The sequence below is a fragment of the Hyla sarda genome, chromosome 6 (genome assembly GCF_029499605.1).
Source record: "Hyla sarda isolate aHylSar1 chromosome 6, aHylSar1.hap1, whole genome shotgun sequence".
Taxonomy (NCBI): Eukaryota; Metazoa; Chordata; class Amphibia; order Anura; family Hylidae; genus Hyla; species Hyla sarda.
The window spans coordinates 279,239,114-279,258,001 of NC_079194.1; the positions used below are offsets into that span (position 1 = coordinate 279,239,114).

The 18,888-nt window shown below is 43.6% G+C and overlaps 1 protein-coding gene across 7 annotated transcripts in view; it reads right to left on the minus strand.

Moving 5' to 3' along the window:
* The window catches only part of SIPA1 (signal-induced proliferation-associated 1), a 111,302-nt gene that overhangs the window by 82,964 nt on the left and 9,450 nt on the right, over window positions 1-18,888 (minus strand). The window contains exon 1 of one of the 7 annotated variants that reach the window (XM_056527458.1): window positions 13,194-13,213. The exons of 5 other annotated variants lie outside the window; for them this stretch is intronic. The gene's annotated coding sequence lies outside the window, so the exon portion shown is untranslated. Of the gene's footprint in view, window positions 1-12,861; window positions 12,883-13,193; window positions 13,214-18,888 lie in introns of those variants that run through there. One more of the 7 variants, XM_056527457.1, reaches the window with a different exon arrangement.

The following is an 18,888-nucleotide window of genomic DNA, read 5'->3' on the forward strand; positions in this document are numbered from 1 at the left end:
GAAGAAGACTGCCAGGATGTGGCAAGATGGCAGTAGATCAGGGCAGGTAACACAGGTGCAGGGGAGGTAAGGTAGCAAGGAACAGGTACACGGTAACAGGGACACAGGACTTTCCCTATGGCACAAGAGAACCAAACATCCAGCAGGGAAACAAGGGGGGGAGGGGGAGCTGATATTTAAGGACAGGGGACAGTAGTTATTTTCTGTCTGACCACAGTGCTCTCTGCTGTCACCTCTGTCTGTGTCAGGAACTGTCCAGACCAGGAGAGGTTTGCCATGCAGATTTGCTTCTACTCTGGACCGTTCTTGACACTGACAGCGGTGTCAGCAGAGAGCACTGTCATCAGACAGAAAATAACAACTCAACTTCCTCTGGAACATACAGCAGCTGATAAGTACTGGAAGGATTAAGATTTTTAAATAGAAGTAATTTGCAAATCTGTATAACTTTCTGACACCAGTTGATTTGAAAACATTTGTTTTACCACCGGAGTACCCCTTTAAACTGCTTTAATTCCCTTATTGGCCACATTTAAAGGGGTACTCCCCTGGAAAACCTTATTTTAAATCAACTGGTGCCAGAAAGTTAAACAGATTTGTAAGTTACGTCTGTTTAATAATATTAATCCTTCCTGTACTTATCAGCTGCTATATTCTTCCCAAGAAGTTCTTTTCTTTTTGAATTTCCTGTCTGTCTGATCACAGTGCTCTCTGCCACCTCTGTCCATTTTAGGAACTGTCCGGAGCAGGACAGGTTTGCTCTGGGGATTTGCTCCTACTCTGGACTGTTCCTAAAATTGACAGAGGTGTCAGCAGAGAGCACTGTGGTCAGACAGAAAGGAAATTCAAAAAGAAAAGAACTTCCTCTGGAACATACAGCAGATGATTAGTCCTGGAAGGATTAAGATTTTTAAATAAAAATCATTTACAAATCTGTTTAACTTTCTGGCACCAGTTGATTTAATTTTTTTTTTTCTTCCAGTGGAGTACCCCTTTAAGGGTAGTTTGTCTCTAGTATGTATAATGGATTACAGTGGTGCAGTCTTTGCGTTTGTTTGATATTTTATGCATTTAACCTCAATAATGTTTCTTTACGTGTTCTTGTTTCATGCTTATTTTTTTATTAACCCTTCCGAAAACATCAGAATAGACTATGTAACTGCATTTGATGACAATTCAAAGACATTATAGAATACAGAGTTAGCACATTGTTTGTGGTGCTTTGAATCCCATGAACAAAGGTGCCTCATAGGATTAAAGTCCTTCACCACCCAAGGTGTTTTTTTAAGAGGTACGGACATTTCTGATCATGTTACCATTGTGATGTCATGGGACTTAATTGTTAACACTTTGAAGTGCAGACTTTCATACTGAAGCAATGCTGGAATTCAAGGCTGCTTCTTTGCTGTGAAGAGCTGCCATACCGATTCCTAGGAGAACTTGTCTCTAGCAACCAAAGATGGTCCCCTGTCTAACTCCTAATGGAGTGTTTCCCAACCAGCGTGTCTCCAGCTGTTGCAAAACTACAACTCCCAGCATGCTGGGAGTTGTAGTTTTGCAACAGCTGGAGGCACACTGGTTGGGAAACAATGGATTAATGTGTACCTTCCACAAGTCGTGTCAGAAGTTTTGATCGGTGGGGGTCTCTGTGTCCAGAACCCCGCGATCGCTAGAACGATAGGGGAGAAGCCCATGGCCGAGTACTGCTTCTTCCCACTCTGTGAGTGTGATAGGAGACTCCTAGACTTTCTATTAAATTTGGAAGAGAACACTCTTAACACGCACTTTTCCCAGTTATATCTAGTGATCAGTGGGGGTCTCAGCACTAAGACCCGAACGGATCAAAACTTTTTGTCCCCGCGACATGTCAAAAATTTTTCCAATAAAACTATGTTCCAGGGTGACTATTGGAAAGAGATAGTCTTACATATATGCTAGGTATTTCCTCCAATCTAGCATTTACGGAAGCTTAAGGGGATGGGGGCTAGTGAGTATGTTTTCCTTTTTAGTTTGAAAGCAATCCCCAACTCCATTCTAATTCATCACAAAACTCCACTACAGGTAAGCCAGGGATCACAAACTTAATACAATAATCAATAACACAGGGCAAAAAGACCCCCTTTTCTTATGAATTACCCCTTAATTGCCCTGGTTAATTGATATTGCCCTCTAATCTAAAACACTTTCCATGCCGGGAAAACCTGTCAAAGTTATATATGGTAAAATCTTCTTTCTTACCATCTCCGGGGATGTTCCTGCCTGTAGGGACGGTGAGAATATGAAGTTAGAAAGTCTCCCCGGTCAGCCCAGTAAGTAGTACCCTGGGCGGGGAGCTATACTGACCTATTCCTGTCCTCTCCAACTGTAATCACGCCCCCTTAGCATTATTGACAGCCCAGGCACTGCCCGCATCATTGCTCTGCTCCATCTGCTTAGGTAGTAGAGCGGTGACGCAGGCTGTCAATCCCGCTGAGGGGGCGTGATTACAGCTCGAGAGGACGGGACTAGGTGAGTATAGCTCCCCGCCTATGGGGATTACTTATGGGGCCGGTAGGGGACACTTTCTAAAATCATATTCTCACCATCCCTATGCATTATATATGGTAAAATCTGCTGACAGATTCCCTTACTGCCGATCCCTCATGACGGTCCAATGGCTTCCACCAGCCCACTAGTTTTGATTGATAGTGTGATGTCCCAGTACAGGTACACATTCCTGTACTACCTGTAGGCCCTGTCAGGTTGAGTCCCTCAGTGACCTGGGGGCTCCCCCTGCAGGGAATCCCCTTGTTCTTCTGTTAATTTACTAAATGTGGTGTATGTGCCTTTAAGAGCATAGACAGGATCCTTATGTGTAGATAGTATACAGGACCTGTGGAGGACTCAAGGACCTGTGTGAGTAAGCCTGTCACATGTTATGTTATGCAGTTATATGATTTGTTGCAACATGTACTCCCAGAGAGCACCATCTTTAACCTATGACCCACAGCTTGACCAATGGGCTTTAGCCCAGCCCCAACTATATAAAGGGGTGGCCATCTTTAATTCTCTCTCTTAGCTTTACCACCTGCTGCTGAGAACAAGTCTTTGCTGAAGCAGCTACCAGAGAATCTCAGGACAAGTGTTCAGCATCTGGAATACCACAAAGCTACAACACTCCACTCCAGTAAGTCTACAAGTCTATGTCTGCTGTCACTGAAGTTAGTCCTGCACATAGTATCAGTCAAGTCTAAATTACAATTCAAAGTCAAGTTTATTACAAGTATTGGTCCAGCAAGCTGCAAGGTCCTCTGGGTCCTGGTCACATCTCTGGGAATTCTGGCTGTCTACCCTCAACTCCGTTTACCCTCAACTGGTTGTGGACTCTTTACTCACTACTAGCCCATGGGATAGCGGAGAATCCGGGCCGAAAATCACACTGGCATCACGAACACATAGGAGTTAATACCACCAGACCCCTGGAGTTAATAACATCTGATCCCACCATTCATCACCGCAACACCCGTGGCCCTGACACTCACCACAGTGGCACACCACAATAGCTTTCTCCTTGTACTAAAACAGTGAGCTTTTTATCAATTTCTGCATCTCCATGCCTTGCCGTCTATGGAGATATCGCAATTCTGAGCTATCCTAGCACAGATAATGTCTGTCCGCCGGGCATTTTGCAAAAAAAATACACCATCTGAACGTAGCCCAAGGGCCCGATTACGCTGGGTGATTATCAGCAGAGCAAGTCGATATCACCCTGTATTATATAGTCCTCATTCAGCTGATCATCGGCTGATCGCTTTGCGCTGACCTGTCAGAAAAATGTTGCACCTCGACAGCACATTTCCCCCGTGTAATAGGCTAACAAATCATGACAGCAAAGGGTCGCGCAACTGATTGTGGAGGCTTGTAATAGTGCCTATAATCTAATAGGGCCCTTATTTAGGGTGACTGCATGGAATAGAAGGGCCAACCCAACCTCAGCTCCCCCTCCTTGAGTTATGGCAGCTGCAAGGGACGTCTGTATGATATGTACGACTCTGCTCCATAGAGCAGCAGCCGGCTTCAAAGAGATGTTAATTCGACGTGCTGTCATGGCATAGGGACTTATAGGTATATATGCATGAAGAACATGAATAATTCTCTTTGCACAATGCTGCTTCTGCTTTAGGATTTGAGCGCTGTTAGTCATTATATTTTCCTATTTTTTGCATGTTTCCTCCATGTACTAGGTCATCCCTGACAAACAAAGAAACATACTTGTTAGGTATAGGGCTCCTGTCCTAAATGGGGGTAGATCTTCCCTTTTGATGTGGAAATGAGCTGACCCCCTCCTCTGGTGCACTGATATGCGTGAAGGCTTTTGTTTTTACAGCACCGCACAATGCTTCAGATCTACAGTAGGTTAAACAACAAACAAACAACAACAATAAAGACTGTAACGACCCTACAGGGTGCTATACAACAGTATTTTCCAACCAGGGTGCCTCCAGCTCTTGCAAACTACTACTCCCAGCGTGCCCGGACAGCCAACGGCTGTCCGGGCACACTGGGAGTTGTAGTTTTGCAAGAGCTGGAGGCACACTGGTTGGGAAACACCGCTATACAGGAGTGAATCCTGAAAAAAACAAAAACACAATGTTAAGAACTGGTGACAGGGAAGACACAAAGAATGCGGTCTGTGTGTTATGGCCCATATACGTTTTAATAGAGATGGCATTCATAAGATTTTTCAGCTGGTAGATTAGCCATTTCCTTCCTAAACAATTCCTGTATCCATTTAAGCGACCGATCGGCCATGAATGGCGAGCATGCATATCCATGAGCTATTATTAGAAAAAAACTCCTGCTTGCAAAGGGAAGGAAAAGTAGTATTGATAAGGATGAACATTATGATTTTGATTACTGATCAATATGTATATATATATATATATATATATATATATATATATTAAAAATAGATATATATGCTAATATACTGCAGAAAAACATTATTTTCCTTATGAGATATATCAGCTTGCTATTTGCTTGTGACCAGGAAGATGAAGACCTTGGGACGAGGCCAAACGACGCAAGATAAGAAGAGGAGTTGAAAGTGGGAGACAAAACATTTGAAGAAATGTAGACTAGGGATCGACCGATATCGTTTTTTTAGGGCCGATACCGACACTCTGTGGAGGTTAGGGCCCATAGCCGATAACTTATACCGATATTCCGGTATAAGTTAATGGCTATTTATGCCTAACGCGCCCGCCTCCGCCCCCCCCCCGCCTCCGCCACCCGCTTCTCTCCCCCTGCCTGCCCTGGGGTCCTATTACTGCCACCGACCCCCCCCCCACCGCACTGCACCCCCCACCACACCGCACCGCCCCGGCCAGAGACCGACGCCGCCACTGCCCCAGTGCCTCCCCCATTCCCGGTTTTATAATTACCTGTTCCCGGGTCTGCTCTACCTCTGGCTCCGGCGCCGTCCTCATGAGCTGTCACTGTGCGCACTGACGGTGATGTCGCGTTGAGGACGTCACACAGTGTAACACAGGATGGCGCAGGAGCCAGAAATAGCGCAGACCCCGGGAACAGGTAATTATAAAACCGGGGATGGGGGAGGCAATGGGGCAGCCATGGCGGTCTCTGGCCGGGGCAGTGCGGTGTTGGGGGGGAGGAGGCGCGGGGCAGTGCATGGAGCGGGGCATTATCGGATTATCGGCAAGGTAATTGCCGATAACGTCCAAAATCGTGAATATCGGAATGATAATATCGGCCAACCGATAATCAGTCGATCCCTAATATAGACTGTGCAGAAGGGCAGATATATACGGAATTTTCTGGTAGAATAGGGGGATGGCAACATCAGTGAACTACAGCCAAGAAAGAAATGAATGTTTAATATGCTAATATATATAGACGCAATACTCAAATAACCAATCAAAATATAACATGATGATTTTGACATGATAACTAAGCTCCCTTTTTTTGTCAAATGTAAAAACCAATGTACTTTCGTATAATAAACAGAACTCCTTGGGAAAGCTCCCTAGCAAGTATGCTGAGAAGGAGATATATACCAACATTTTGTCTGGTGTTTATTTCTTGTGTCGGCACTCAGCAGTATACAGCGGCAGTCATGCACATTTTAAGGCCTAACCAGGAGCCAGCCTTAACAGTATAAGGCTAAGTTTACAGTTTTTTTTCTGCCATTTTTTTTTTTTACCTGGAAAAAATGGCACAAAAAATTCCCTGACATTTTGCACTCCCAAGGTGCAGTTTTTGTGGCATTTTTTTTTTTAAATAGTAATAGTGGGTCTTGTCATTTTTTCCCCTGTGTTTTTATCGTGATGTCATTCTTTCATTTATATTGAAGAAATGGAGGAGGGGAAAAAAAAAAAAAGTCAGAAAAAAGCCAATGCTAAAAAAGCAAAGACATGGCGTTTTTTTGCTCACATAGGCCCAGATTTATCAAACTGTGTGAGAGAAAAAGTGGAGAGATTTTTGCACAGCGACCAATCACAGCTCAGCTAATGAGCTCTGGAAAAATGAAAGCTGAGCTGTGATTGGTTGCTGTGGAAAAACCGCTCCACTTTTTATCTCACACAGATTGATAAATCTGGGCCATAGAGTTCTATGGATGAGAAAAGCTAAGAATTTGTCTAAATTAAAAAAAACACCATAGTCACAACATGCTGCGATTTTGGAATACTGCAACCGAGCTCAAAATGGCAGAAAACGCCAAAGATGATTGAAAAAAACGCCAAAGGAAAAAACATCAAGTGGGTATGGCATTTCATAAATCCCTATTGACTTTCAGCTTACGTCTGGTTGCAGGTTTTTTTTCCCGCAGTGCGGCATTTGTGGCGTAAAAACAAGTGAAAACCTAGCTTAACTCCTTCACGACGCAGGGCATAAATGTACGTCCTGGTGAGCTGCTACTTAACATACCAAGATGTACATTTACATCCTATACATAACCGCGAGCATTGGAGCGATGCCCGGATCATGCTGATAGCAGCCAGGGACCCGCCGGTAATGGCCGACATCCGCAATCGCGAGGTTGTCCGCCATTAACCCCTCAGATGCTGTGATCAATACAGATCACTGCATCTGCAGCATTCCAAACTAAAATGGATGATCGGATCGCCCGAAAAACCTCAATACTAAAACGTTAAAAATGTAAAAAAAAACACTAAAAAACACTGTAAAAACTGCATACTGGGAGTGCAAAATAACAGGGCAGTTTTTTGTGGAGTTTTTCTGCAGGTCAAAAAAACAAACAAACCCAGATAAGTGAAAACTTAGCCTTGGAAAAAAAACTGCAAACTACAAAAGTGTACAGGAAAAGGTACAAATAATAAATCACCCCCCCAACCATATGCTTGCTCCAGAAACAACCCGATGCAGATGTGTAGAACAGATTTTGGGTTATAGAAATACCAGCTACAATTCTTCCATGTGTCCACATAGTCTATTTGGGAATTGTTACTTATGCAGCCATAGGTGAAGACTCTCCATAGGTGACCCTATACTTCAAGCACACAACACATTCTCCTGGGTTGTAATAAGAAACTGTCATATAAAAGAATGATATTTGTTTTATTTCAAGTGAAATAGTTCTCGCTTGGCGCCGGGAAGGTCTCTGTTTCCCAATGTGCCAGGAATGTGTGTGACAGAAGGAGTCCTTGTAATAGGAGATCTACCATGAGCTCCAGTTCACAGCCTGTAGGTCTCGGAGCGTTCCTGAATGTCAGCTTCTGGGATTGCCAGCCTCATAAAGGAGCTCGGAAGATTAAGGCCAAGTTCACACTTTGTAAAATGCTAACAAAAAAATAAAAATACTGCAGTATAAAAGATACATAAAGCAGTCTTTTTTTTTTTTTTATCTAATATTGTGCTCCATTAAAGTCTAATGAAAAGCAGCCGTCACATATTGGGGACATATTCCAAACTTTACGTGATTTTCATGCCACTCCCATCGTGTTTCAAACAAAATATTCTGTGCGCAGCATGCTAAAAATGGCACGAAAATCACACTACATTTTCAAAGGAGTTTATACATCAATAAAACTTTACATATTTACATTTTCACATAACACCTCCTGCCATTTTATTAGTAGTACTGTTGCGGCATGTCAAATTTTTACCAAAATTTTTGCAAAAATTGTGTAATTTTAAATCGATTATTTTGAGGGGTACTCCGGCCCTAAGACATCTTATGCCCTTTCCAAAGGACCCCCCAAAGGATCCAAAATCGTGGTATAATGGCATGTATTATGGCAATTTAAAGGGGCACTCCGGCCCTAAGACAACTTATCCCCTATCCAAAGGATAGGGGATAAGATGTCTGATTGCAGGGATCCCGCCGCTGGGGACCCACGCTATCTCGCATGCAGCACCCACCTGTGGGAGCTGCACGCAGTGCTGCAGCCTCCGAGTCTGCCGGGTCACGACTACGGGGCCGAAGTATTGTGACATCATGACTTCGAGAAGTATGAAAGACAAAAAGGGACAATGCGCCTATCTATGTGCCGTTATCCTTATTATAAGTGACAGGTGAGGAAGCGTAAGGAATGCTCTCACCTGGTGGTGTTATGCTGAGAGCATAACACCTGTTGCAGCTTGAAGGGGCCCAACTGGTGTGGGTAAGTGGAAATCCACGGTGTGCTGCCCGGATACACCCGGCCGGCCGGACTGTCTGAGAGTATGAGTGGTAGCGGGGAAAAAGGAATCCGATCCTGGCGCTCACCCGTGCGGCAGCTGAGGAAATGATGTCAGGAGCCGTGATGAGGTAAAAGATGCACTTTATTTTGGATAAAGCAGGGACTACGCGTTGCGAGGGGACAGGCTCCCCTCTTCCTCAGGTCCAATCATGTCCCCTCGCAACACATAGTCCCTGCTTTATCCAAAATAAAGTGCATCTTTTACCTCATCACGGCTCCTGACATCATTTCCTCAGCTGCCGCACGGGTGAGCGCCAGGATCGGATTCCTTTTTCCCCGCTACCACTCATGACATCATGACTCCGCCCCTCATGTGATAACACGCCCCACCCCCGCAATGCAGTCTATGGGAGGGGGCATGACATCACGATAATCCGGCCCCGTAGTTATGACCCGGCAGACTCGAAGGCTGCAGCGCTGCGTGGCATGGACAGCGCTGAGAGAGAACATGCTTCACCCCTTAAGGACTCAGCCCATTTGAGCCTTAAAGGGAACCAATCATCAGATTTTACCCTATATAATGCTTGGTAAAGCGTTATAGAGGGTAAACTCTTTATTTTCACCATCCCTGGGGGACGCTCCTGCCCCCAGGGATGGTGAAGATATGAAGTTATATACTAGTCACCGCCGCCGCCGTAAGTAGTCACCTGGGCGGGGAGCTCTTCTCACCTACTCCGGTTCTTTGGCCGGCAGCGATGCCCCCTCCGCTTGATTGATGGGCCATCAATCAAGCGGAGGGGGCGTCGCTGCCGGCCGAAGAACGGGAGTTGGTGAGAAGAGCTCCCCGCCCAGGTGACTACTTACGGCGGTGGCGGTGACTAGTTTATAACTTCATATCTTCACCATCCCTGGGGGCAGGAGCATCCCCCGGGAATGGTGAAAATAAAGATTTTACCCTATATAACGCTTTGCCAAGCGTTATATAGGGTAAAATCTGATGATTGGTTCCCTTTAAGGACTCAGACAATTTTATTTTTCCGTTTTCGTTTTTTCCGTCTCGCCTTCAAAAAATCATAACTCTTTTATCTTTTCATCCACAGACTAGTATGAGGGCTTGTTTTTTCCGCGACCAGTTGTCAGTTGTAATGCCACCACTCACTTTACCATAAAATGTATGGTGCAACCAAAAAAATACTATTTGTGTGGGGAAATTTAAAAGAAAACTGAAATTTTGCTAATTTTGGAAGGTTTTGTTTTCACGCCGTACAATTTACGGTAAAAATGACATGTGTTCTTTATTATTTGGGTCAATATGTTTAAAATGATACCCATGATAACACACTTTTCTATTACTGTTGCGCTTAAAAAAAATTGCAAACTTTTTAACCAAATTAGTACGTTTAAAATCCCCCTATTTTGAAGACCTATAACTTTTTCATTTTTCTGGATAAGCGGCGGTATGAGGGCTAATTTTTTGTGCCGTGATTTGTACTTTTTATTGATACCATATTTGCACATATAAAACTTTTAATAAATTTTTATTAATTTTTTTGGGAATAAAATATTATAAAAAACATTTTTTTTTTTATGAACTGGTGCCAGAAAGTTAAACAGATTTGTAAATGACTTCTATTAAAAAATCTTTACCCTTCCAGTACTTATTAGCAGCTGTATGCTACAGAGGAAATTATTTTCTTTTTTAATTTGTTTTTTGTCTTGTCAACAGTGCTCTCTGCTGACACCTCTGTCCATGTCAGGAACTGTCCAGAGTAGCATAGGTTCGCTATGAGGATTTTCTCCTGCTCTGGATAGTTCCTGATACGGGCATCAGGTGTCAGCAGAGAGCACTGTGGACAAGACAAAAAAATTATTCATTCAAAAAGCAAAGCATTTCCTCTGTAGCATGCAGCTGCTAAAAAGTACTGGAAGGGTAAAGATTTTTTTTATAGAAGTCATTTACAAATCTATTTAAATTTCTGGCACCAGTTGATAAAAAAAATTTTTTTTTCCCATCGGAGTACCCCTTTAAGCATGTTCTCTCCCAGCGCTGTCCATGCCACAAGGATCAACTTTTATACAAAGTCTTTGGGAACGTCTCCTATTAAACACACATTATGGGGAGTAGCCTTCTTAAGTTGCAAAACTCCAACTCCCAGCATGCCCGGACAGCCAAAGGCTGTCCGGGCATGCAGGGAGATGTAGTTTTCCAACAGCTGGAGGCACCCTGGTTGGGAAACACTGCAATAGCTTTTGGCCAAACAGCAGCTACCTGCCCCAATCCCTCCGTACACATAAATGCTCTCTTAAGCGCTCATGTGTTGGGAATGGAGAAAAGAGGCACTTCGCGATTTCGCGAATATTTAGAATATAGTCCTATATATTCGTAATGACGAATAGTCGTTTTTTGTTGTTGTTTTTTTTCACATGTGACTTTTTATGCAAATTTTATGCAAATTCTTGAGTGAATTTTTGCATGGAAAAAAAAGTGAAGGAACATAACAAATATGCGAATTTCGCGAACATAGTAATAATAGTAATAATAATAATAGTCAATATATTCGCAAAATATTGCAAATTCAAATATGTGACCCCTGCCGCTCATCACTACTCATAGGAGTAGAACAATGGAAACAATGATGGTGTCGGACCCCCTACACTATTTGGGGACCACTGGATTTCCTCATGCTGCAATATTTCGTTCTATATTTTTGCCGGATTCCGTGACGTTGGCTCCGAAGAGAACCTTTGATGCAGATGTGAACACAGTGAACACTGCATTTTATTTATTTATTATATTACATTATGTATTTTAGCATAGAAGTTAATCAGTAACTGGTATTAAAGGGGTTATCCAGGAAAAAAACTTATATATATATATATATCAACTGGCTCCAGAAAGTTAAACAGATTTGTAAATGACTTCTATAAAAAAATATTAATCCTTTCAGTACTTATGAGCTGCTGAAGTTGAGTTGTCCTTTCCTGTCTAAATGCTCTCTGATGACACGTGTCTCGGGAACTGTCCAGAGTAGAAGCAAATGCCCATAGCAAACCTCTTCTACTCTGTGCAGTTCCCGAGACAAGCAGAGATGTCAGCAGGAAGCACTGTTGCCAGACAGAAAGGAACAACTCAACTTCAGCAGCTGATAATTATTGGAAGGATTAAGATTTTTTTAATAGAAGAAATTTACTAATCTGTTTAACTTTCTGGAGCCAATTGATATATAGCGGCGCCGACAGACAGGGGGAGAGAAGGGGCAGCGGCACCCATTGCCGGCGCCGCTGCCCCGTTGCCTCCCCCATCCCCGGTTGTATAATTACCTGTTGCTTCAGGCCTCCGGTGTGGCGTCCCCTGCGTCGTTGCTATGCGCTGCACGGCGCAATGACATCACTCGTCATTGCGCCACGCCGTGCAGTGCATAGCAACGACGCATGGGACGCACACCGGAGGCCTGAAGCAGCGCGGACCCGACCCCGGAAACAGGTAATTATATAACCGGGGATGGGGGAGGCAACGGGGCCGCGGCGCCGGCAATGGGTGCCGCTGCCCCTTCTCTCCCCCTGTCTGTTGGCGCCGATGCCCCATTGCCGGCGCCGCTTCTCTCCCCCTGGCTATCGGCGCCGGCAATGGGGCACCGATAATCAGGGGGAGAGAACGGGCAGCGACACCGATAGTCAGGGGGAGAGAACGGGCAGCGACACCGATAGTCAGGGGGAGAGAACGGGCAGCGACACCGATAGTCAGGGGGAGAGAAGGGGCAGCGGCGCAGATAGCCCGCAGGAGAGAAGCGGCGGCAGCAGGGCTCTAGACCCCAGGAAAGGCAGGGGAGAGAAGCGGGCAGCGACGGCCTCTCTCCCCCTGCCTTTCCTGGGGGTGTATCGGGGTATACACGCGCACACACGCACCCTCATTTTACCAATGATATTTGGATAAAAAACGTTAAAGGGTGCGTGTTATAGGCCGGTGCGTGGTATGCCCCGATAAATACGGTATATCTATATATATATATATATATATATATATATATATATATATATATGTATATATATATATATGTGTGTATATATATATATATATATATATATATATATATATATTTGTGTGTATATATATATATATATATATATATATATATATATATATTTATATGTTTTTTCCTGGAGTACCCCTTTAAGGAATATACTGCCTTAGATACAATACAATGAGGGAAGTTATTACCTTACAGCAGATGTCAGGTTCAGAGGGAAAAAGAGGAAGCAATGGAACAAGGATGGTCTGGTGTGGAAAAAGACTTTGTTATGAATTTTGTTCCCTTTTTTTATATACAGCAGAAAGGACGGGGACTTACACAGTGTTATACTGAGGCAGCAAAGGCGTGTTCACACTGAGGTGAAGATAGTCGAGCTGCTGTGAAATGCCTTGAACACTTTATCGCCTAGGCAAATGTATTCGGCATCGCAAGGTCGTGTTTTTTAATTTCAGAATAAAAAATAAATAAATAAAATAAAATAAAGACCGTAAATAAATGATCATTGGACTTTGCTACTTACAATCCTCTGGCTAAGGCTTAGTAATATTGGGGTAGATTTATCAAAACCTGTTGCCCATAGCAACCAATCAGATCGCTTCTTTCAGTTTGCAGAGGACTTGTTAAAAATGAAAGAAGCAATCTGATTGGTTGCTATGGGCAACTGGGCAACAGGTTTTGATAAATCTCCCCCATTATGTATGCATAAATGTGTATGAATTCTGGGTATTTTTGTATGTTAAAAACAAAAACAAAAAAATAAAACGTAAGTGTAAGTTTTACGCAATAGCTATAAGTAGTTTCTATAAGGAATGTATATGTTTACACCTAGCATTCCAGTGGAGAGTTCACTATCTACACATACTTCTCTGTTCTATGACGGTTGCAAAACTACAACTCCCAGCATGCCCGGACAGCCGAAGGCTGTCCGGGCATGCTGGGAGTTGTAGTTTTGCAACAGCTGGAGGCACTTGGTTGGGAAACTCTGTTCTATGAAATAAATATAGAACCTTACTGTAAGCTGGATATTTAGGGCAGGGTCACACAGGGCGCACCCGCAGCTTATTTCACGCTGCAGAGCGAGCTTCCGGGTAACTCTTTGTGGTCGCTTGTAGCGGTGGATTTCCCTCTGTAAAAATCTGTCGGTACGAGCAGACACACAGAGCTACCCAGCCGCAGCCGCGAGCTCGGTCTGCGGTCCCTCTGTAACTGCCGCCGGCGCATCCGCAGAGTGAAATACGCTGTCTGATATTTGTCTTCATTCCTACCCTCTGGGGGGAGATTTATAAAAAAAAAAGTGTAGAGGAAGAGTGGTGCAGTTGCCCATAGCAACCAATCAGATTGCTTCTTTTATTTTCACAGGCCTCTTTAAAAAGGAAAGAAGCAATCTGATTGGTTGCCATGGGCAACTGCCCCGCTCTTCCTCTACACAGGTTTCCATAAATCTCCCCCTCTGTGTTGTTAAAAGGGGGTTATCCAGGAAAAAAACTTATTTTTTTTTTTATATATCAACTGGCTCCAGAAAGTTAAACAGATTTGTAAATTACTTCTATTAAAAAATCTTAATCCTTTCAGTACTTATGAGCTTCTGAAGTTAAGGTTGCTCTTTTCTGTCTAAGTCCTCTCTGATGACACGTGTCTCGGGAACCGCCCAGTTTAGAAGCAAATCCCCATAGCAAACCTCTTCTAAACTGGGCGGTTCCCGAGACACGTGTCATCAGAAGTAATTTACAAATCTGTTTAACTTTTTAACTAACAAAAAAGTTTTTTTTCCTGGATAACCCCTTTAAGGGCTGCGGAATTTGTTGGCCCCATATAAACATTAAATATTATTATTCTGAACTGCGGCTTTTCTCACACACCTACACAGTGACATCCTGTTGTCGCACATGAAAAACCTCGTACCTATATTTCTCTGTATTCTACATATGTATAGATTTCTTCCTGCACAGAAGCCCTCAGCTACTGATCTGAGTAAGGCCGCGTTCACAAGTTGGGTTTTTGGTCAGTATTTTAGTCTAAGACCAGGAGTGAGACAAAAACTATAATGAAAATATGTACTCCTGTCCATTGGACACACTCCTGGTTTTGGCTCAAAATATTGACCGAAATACTACTGGCCGATGGCCAGTTTAAAGGGGTACTCCAGTGAAAACCTTTTTTATTTTAAATCAACTGGTGGCAGAAAGTTAAACATATTTGTCAATTACTTCTATTAAAAAATCTTAATCCTTCCAGTACTTATTAGCTGTTGAATGCTACAGAGGAAATCCCTTTCTTTTTGGAATACTGATGACATCACGAGCACAGTGCTCTCTGCTGACATCTCTGTCCATTTTAGCAACCGTGCATAGCAGATGTATGCTAAGGGCAGCAAATCCCACTAAGGACAACAATAAATAAAGCGTTATTATTATTATAATAACGTCAGCAGAGAGAACTGTGCTCGTGATGTCATCAGAGAGCATTCCAAAAAGAAAAGAATTTCCTCTGTAGTATTCAGCAGCTAATAAGTACAGGAAGGATTAAGATTTTTTAATAGAAGTAATTTACAAATATGTTTAAATTTCTGCCACCAGTTGATTTAAAAGAAAAAAGGTTTTCACCGGAGTATCCCTTTAACAGGGGCCTGATACTGCCGCAATTTTGGGTCCGGATGTTGACTAGTCGTCCATCGCAAACAATCAGATCGCTTCTTTCATGTATAAAAAGGCCCCTGAAAAATGAAAGAAGCGATCTGATTGGTTGCTATGGGCAACTGGTCAACTTTTCCTCTGCACAAGTTTTAATAAATCTCTCCAATATGGTATATTGTGTTGTGTGAAATGATATCTCATCTTGGATATTTAAATTGATGAGAGTGTATTTTTATTTACTTCATGTTTTTCTTTTAGCTTCATTTACAGTATGTTTATTATAAAATCTTTCAATAAAAAATAAATTAACTCACGGCCAGGCAGGGACTTGCAGTGTTAATACAGATATAAAACACGCCCATATTACACCAAGATGAAACCGACCTTAAGGAGCCGATACACCAAGATGGTCGAACCTGCCACCTTCAGTCAGTATATGTGTGTATATATATATATATATATATATATATATATATATTTATATACATGAATATATGTATTAAATACATATTTATATACATATAATGTTCTAAGGCTGATGTCAATTGCGCCATGACGGAGGAAAAATTCCTTCTCGACTCCAATATGGCAATCAGAATAAATCCCTGGATCAACGTTCTGTCCCCATCTACTATCCATAACCTGTAATATTATATTTTTCCAGAAAAACATCCAGGCCCCCTTTAAAATGTGAGACTTCATATATCTATAAAACAAAAAGCAGAGCTCCTCATAGCGCAGTATGTTCTAAACAGTGTGGATGTAGGTGGATGTAGGATACACAATAATTTCAATGGTATTTCAATGGTACCTGGTACGGTTGTGTAAATGACACAACTACACAAGCGCATAAAGATAGTGGTGCAGCCTCCCGGTATCGGATCCAGCGAACAGCAGGCCGATCAGTAGCAGGATGTATTGGTAGAAGGAAAACCCGGTTCCACGGCGCGATCCACAAAGTCAGTCATATGGTAGTGATCAGTAAAGTATTTATTTAGCCAGGGTGCAACGCGTTTCGGGGCATGGGATCCCCTTCGTCAGGCAAATAGGCCTATTTGCCTGACGAAGGGGATCCCATGCCCCGAAACGCGTTGCACCCTGGCTAAATAAATACTTTACTGATCACTACCATATGACTGACTTTGTGGATCGCGCCGTGGAACCGGGTTTTCCTTCTACCTATACATCCCTTTAAAATGTATCCAGGCTCTGAAGTTTATTGAGTTTACACTACATCTGAGCGTCCGCCACTCAAAACGATCGTCGCTAGGATGGCATGGACCTGCATCATCACCGTTGACAACAATGCAGTACATGCATAATTCTGCCAAAAGAATGAACATGTTCATTCGTTTGGCAGGTCAATTCCGGTGGCGGAATTTTCAGCTGCCGAAATTCTGCAGTGTGAATGGGTCAATGGAAGACACATTCACACCAATATTAGATTCATGCAGCGTACTCTCTGAGCGGAATAACGTGTGGAGATTCGGTTGTGTGAACATACACTTACAGTCACATTTTTCGCATCCATATAAGGCCGGGTTCACATATTTCAGGCGTCCGGCATAGTTCCCTCTGGCGTGCACTGGAGCGAAACTGATGCTAGAACTGACCCCATTCATTTGAATGGAGCAGTTCACAATCATCCAGTGTCTCAATTTTGAAGCCGAATGGTTGGACACGCCGGACGGCACCGGACAGTGGTATACAGCTTGCTGCGTTCCCTTGTCCGGAGCCAGAAACAATGGATGCTGGATGCCATACAACTGATGACAAGTGATGCATGTTGTCATAATTTGCAGCATCAGTTGCATTGGGATTTAGGCCGGATGCCGGACATATGTGAACCCAGCATTACAGATCCTAGTCCCAGCCTGACCACAAGTTTGATGACCTGAATTGACAGCTGTCAGTACGGACCATCAGACCCCCATTCAGGATAGAACTTGTGGCTGTAGAGGCAGAAATGTGACCATACAATTCCTGTATAATATTGGCCTAAAAAGAGGTCCAGCTCAACTTGGCCTCATTGTTAAGAAAAGAAGGTAGAGGAATACACAAGCATTAATCTTCCATATTAATTTTGTTATACAGCGCCATCTTTAATGCACATCTCTGCACCTTTAAATTTATACCCAGTATATGTCACCCTTTTCTCCAATCAGTTTCCAGCATATCAGGTAAGCTATATGTGATGACCCAGTACGGGATATAGTCCCGTACAGTAACTAGGTCCTGTCAGGTTGAGTCCCTCTGTGTCCTAGATGCTCTCCTGCAGTGTCTCCCCCATAGTAATATATGTTATGTATAGTGTTATGTATGTTATGCCTTAAGAACCTTTAAGGACTTTTGAGTTAGTCATATGATAATGTGTTCACCTGATGTGTTTGTTACCCAGAGAGCACCAGCTAACCAGGTGACCTGCAGCTTGACCTATGGGCTTCTGGCTCAGCCCTCCTTTATAAGAGGGGCAGCCATTACAATCTCTCTCTTTCTGCTGAGGCACAATAAAGACCAGATGTCTCAGAGCCAGTGTCCAACATATCTGGAGGCCTCTTACCATCTACAGCCACATTACAGTAAGTCAAGTCTATGTCTGCTGTCACTACCTACAACCCAGTCAAGTCTAAAGTCAAGTCTATTATAGTCTGCGTGGCTGAACTAAAGTCTCTCAGAGTCACTACAAGTCCCAGCAAGCTGCAAGGTCCTTCTGTGTTACTGGCCCCCTCTCTGGGATCCTGGCCTAGCTGTAAACACTATTTCCCTCTTTCTACCTCAGTAAAGCCTTACCTGGTATCGTTAACCCTTACCGGGTCTTGGAATATTATTGCCCTGCCTAACCTAGGGGTAACGGTGTTACTGTTCGGGTGGTTACCGGGAAAACCACGCCCTGGCGTCACGAACATTTAGGGGGTAATAACACCTTCTTGCCCCTGGGCTACAACATCTGCTCCATACACCTCACCATCGCACCCCCCGAGACATCCTGTGGCATTTCGCCACATATACACATGTAGACCCAGCATGCCACCGATCTGGTTGACAGCAGGGGTCACAAGAAAATATCATCCCCATAGATAAAGATGAAAGTCACACTCCACATTGATGTCACTTGTTCCATGTGACAGCCATTTTTTTCATACAGAAATTCTGCAAAGGAATAACAATAAAAGAAGCTTCATAGCACCGCTGCAGACGTGTAATATATATAGCCTTACGACAAAGTATATACCGTATAAGCGTATAAGACGCACCCAATTTTTAGGGGCAAAATCTAAAAAAATAAAGATTTTGAACCCAATAGTGGTCTTCAACCTGCGGACCTCCAGATGTTGCAAAACTACAACTTCCAGCATGCCCGGACAGCCGTTGGCTGTCCGGGCATGCTGGGAGTTGTAGTTTTGCAACATCTGGAGGTCCGAAGATTGAAGACCACTGCAGGAGGAGGTAACACTCATGTGTCCCCGCCGCACCGGACCCGTCACCGCTGCCCTGGATGTCGCTCCATCGTTGTTTCGCCGTGTCCCCGTCGCTCCGGAACGTCTCTGCTGCCGGCCGGGTATCCTCGCTCTCCGTCGCCGC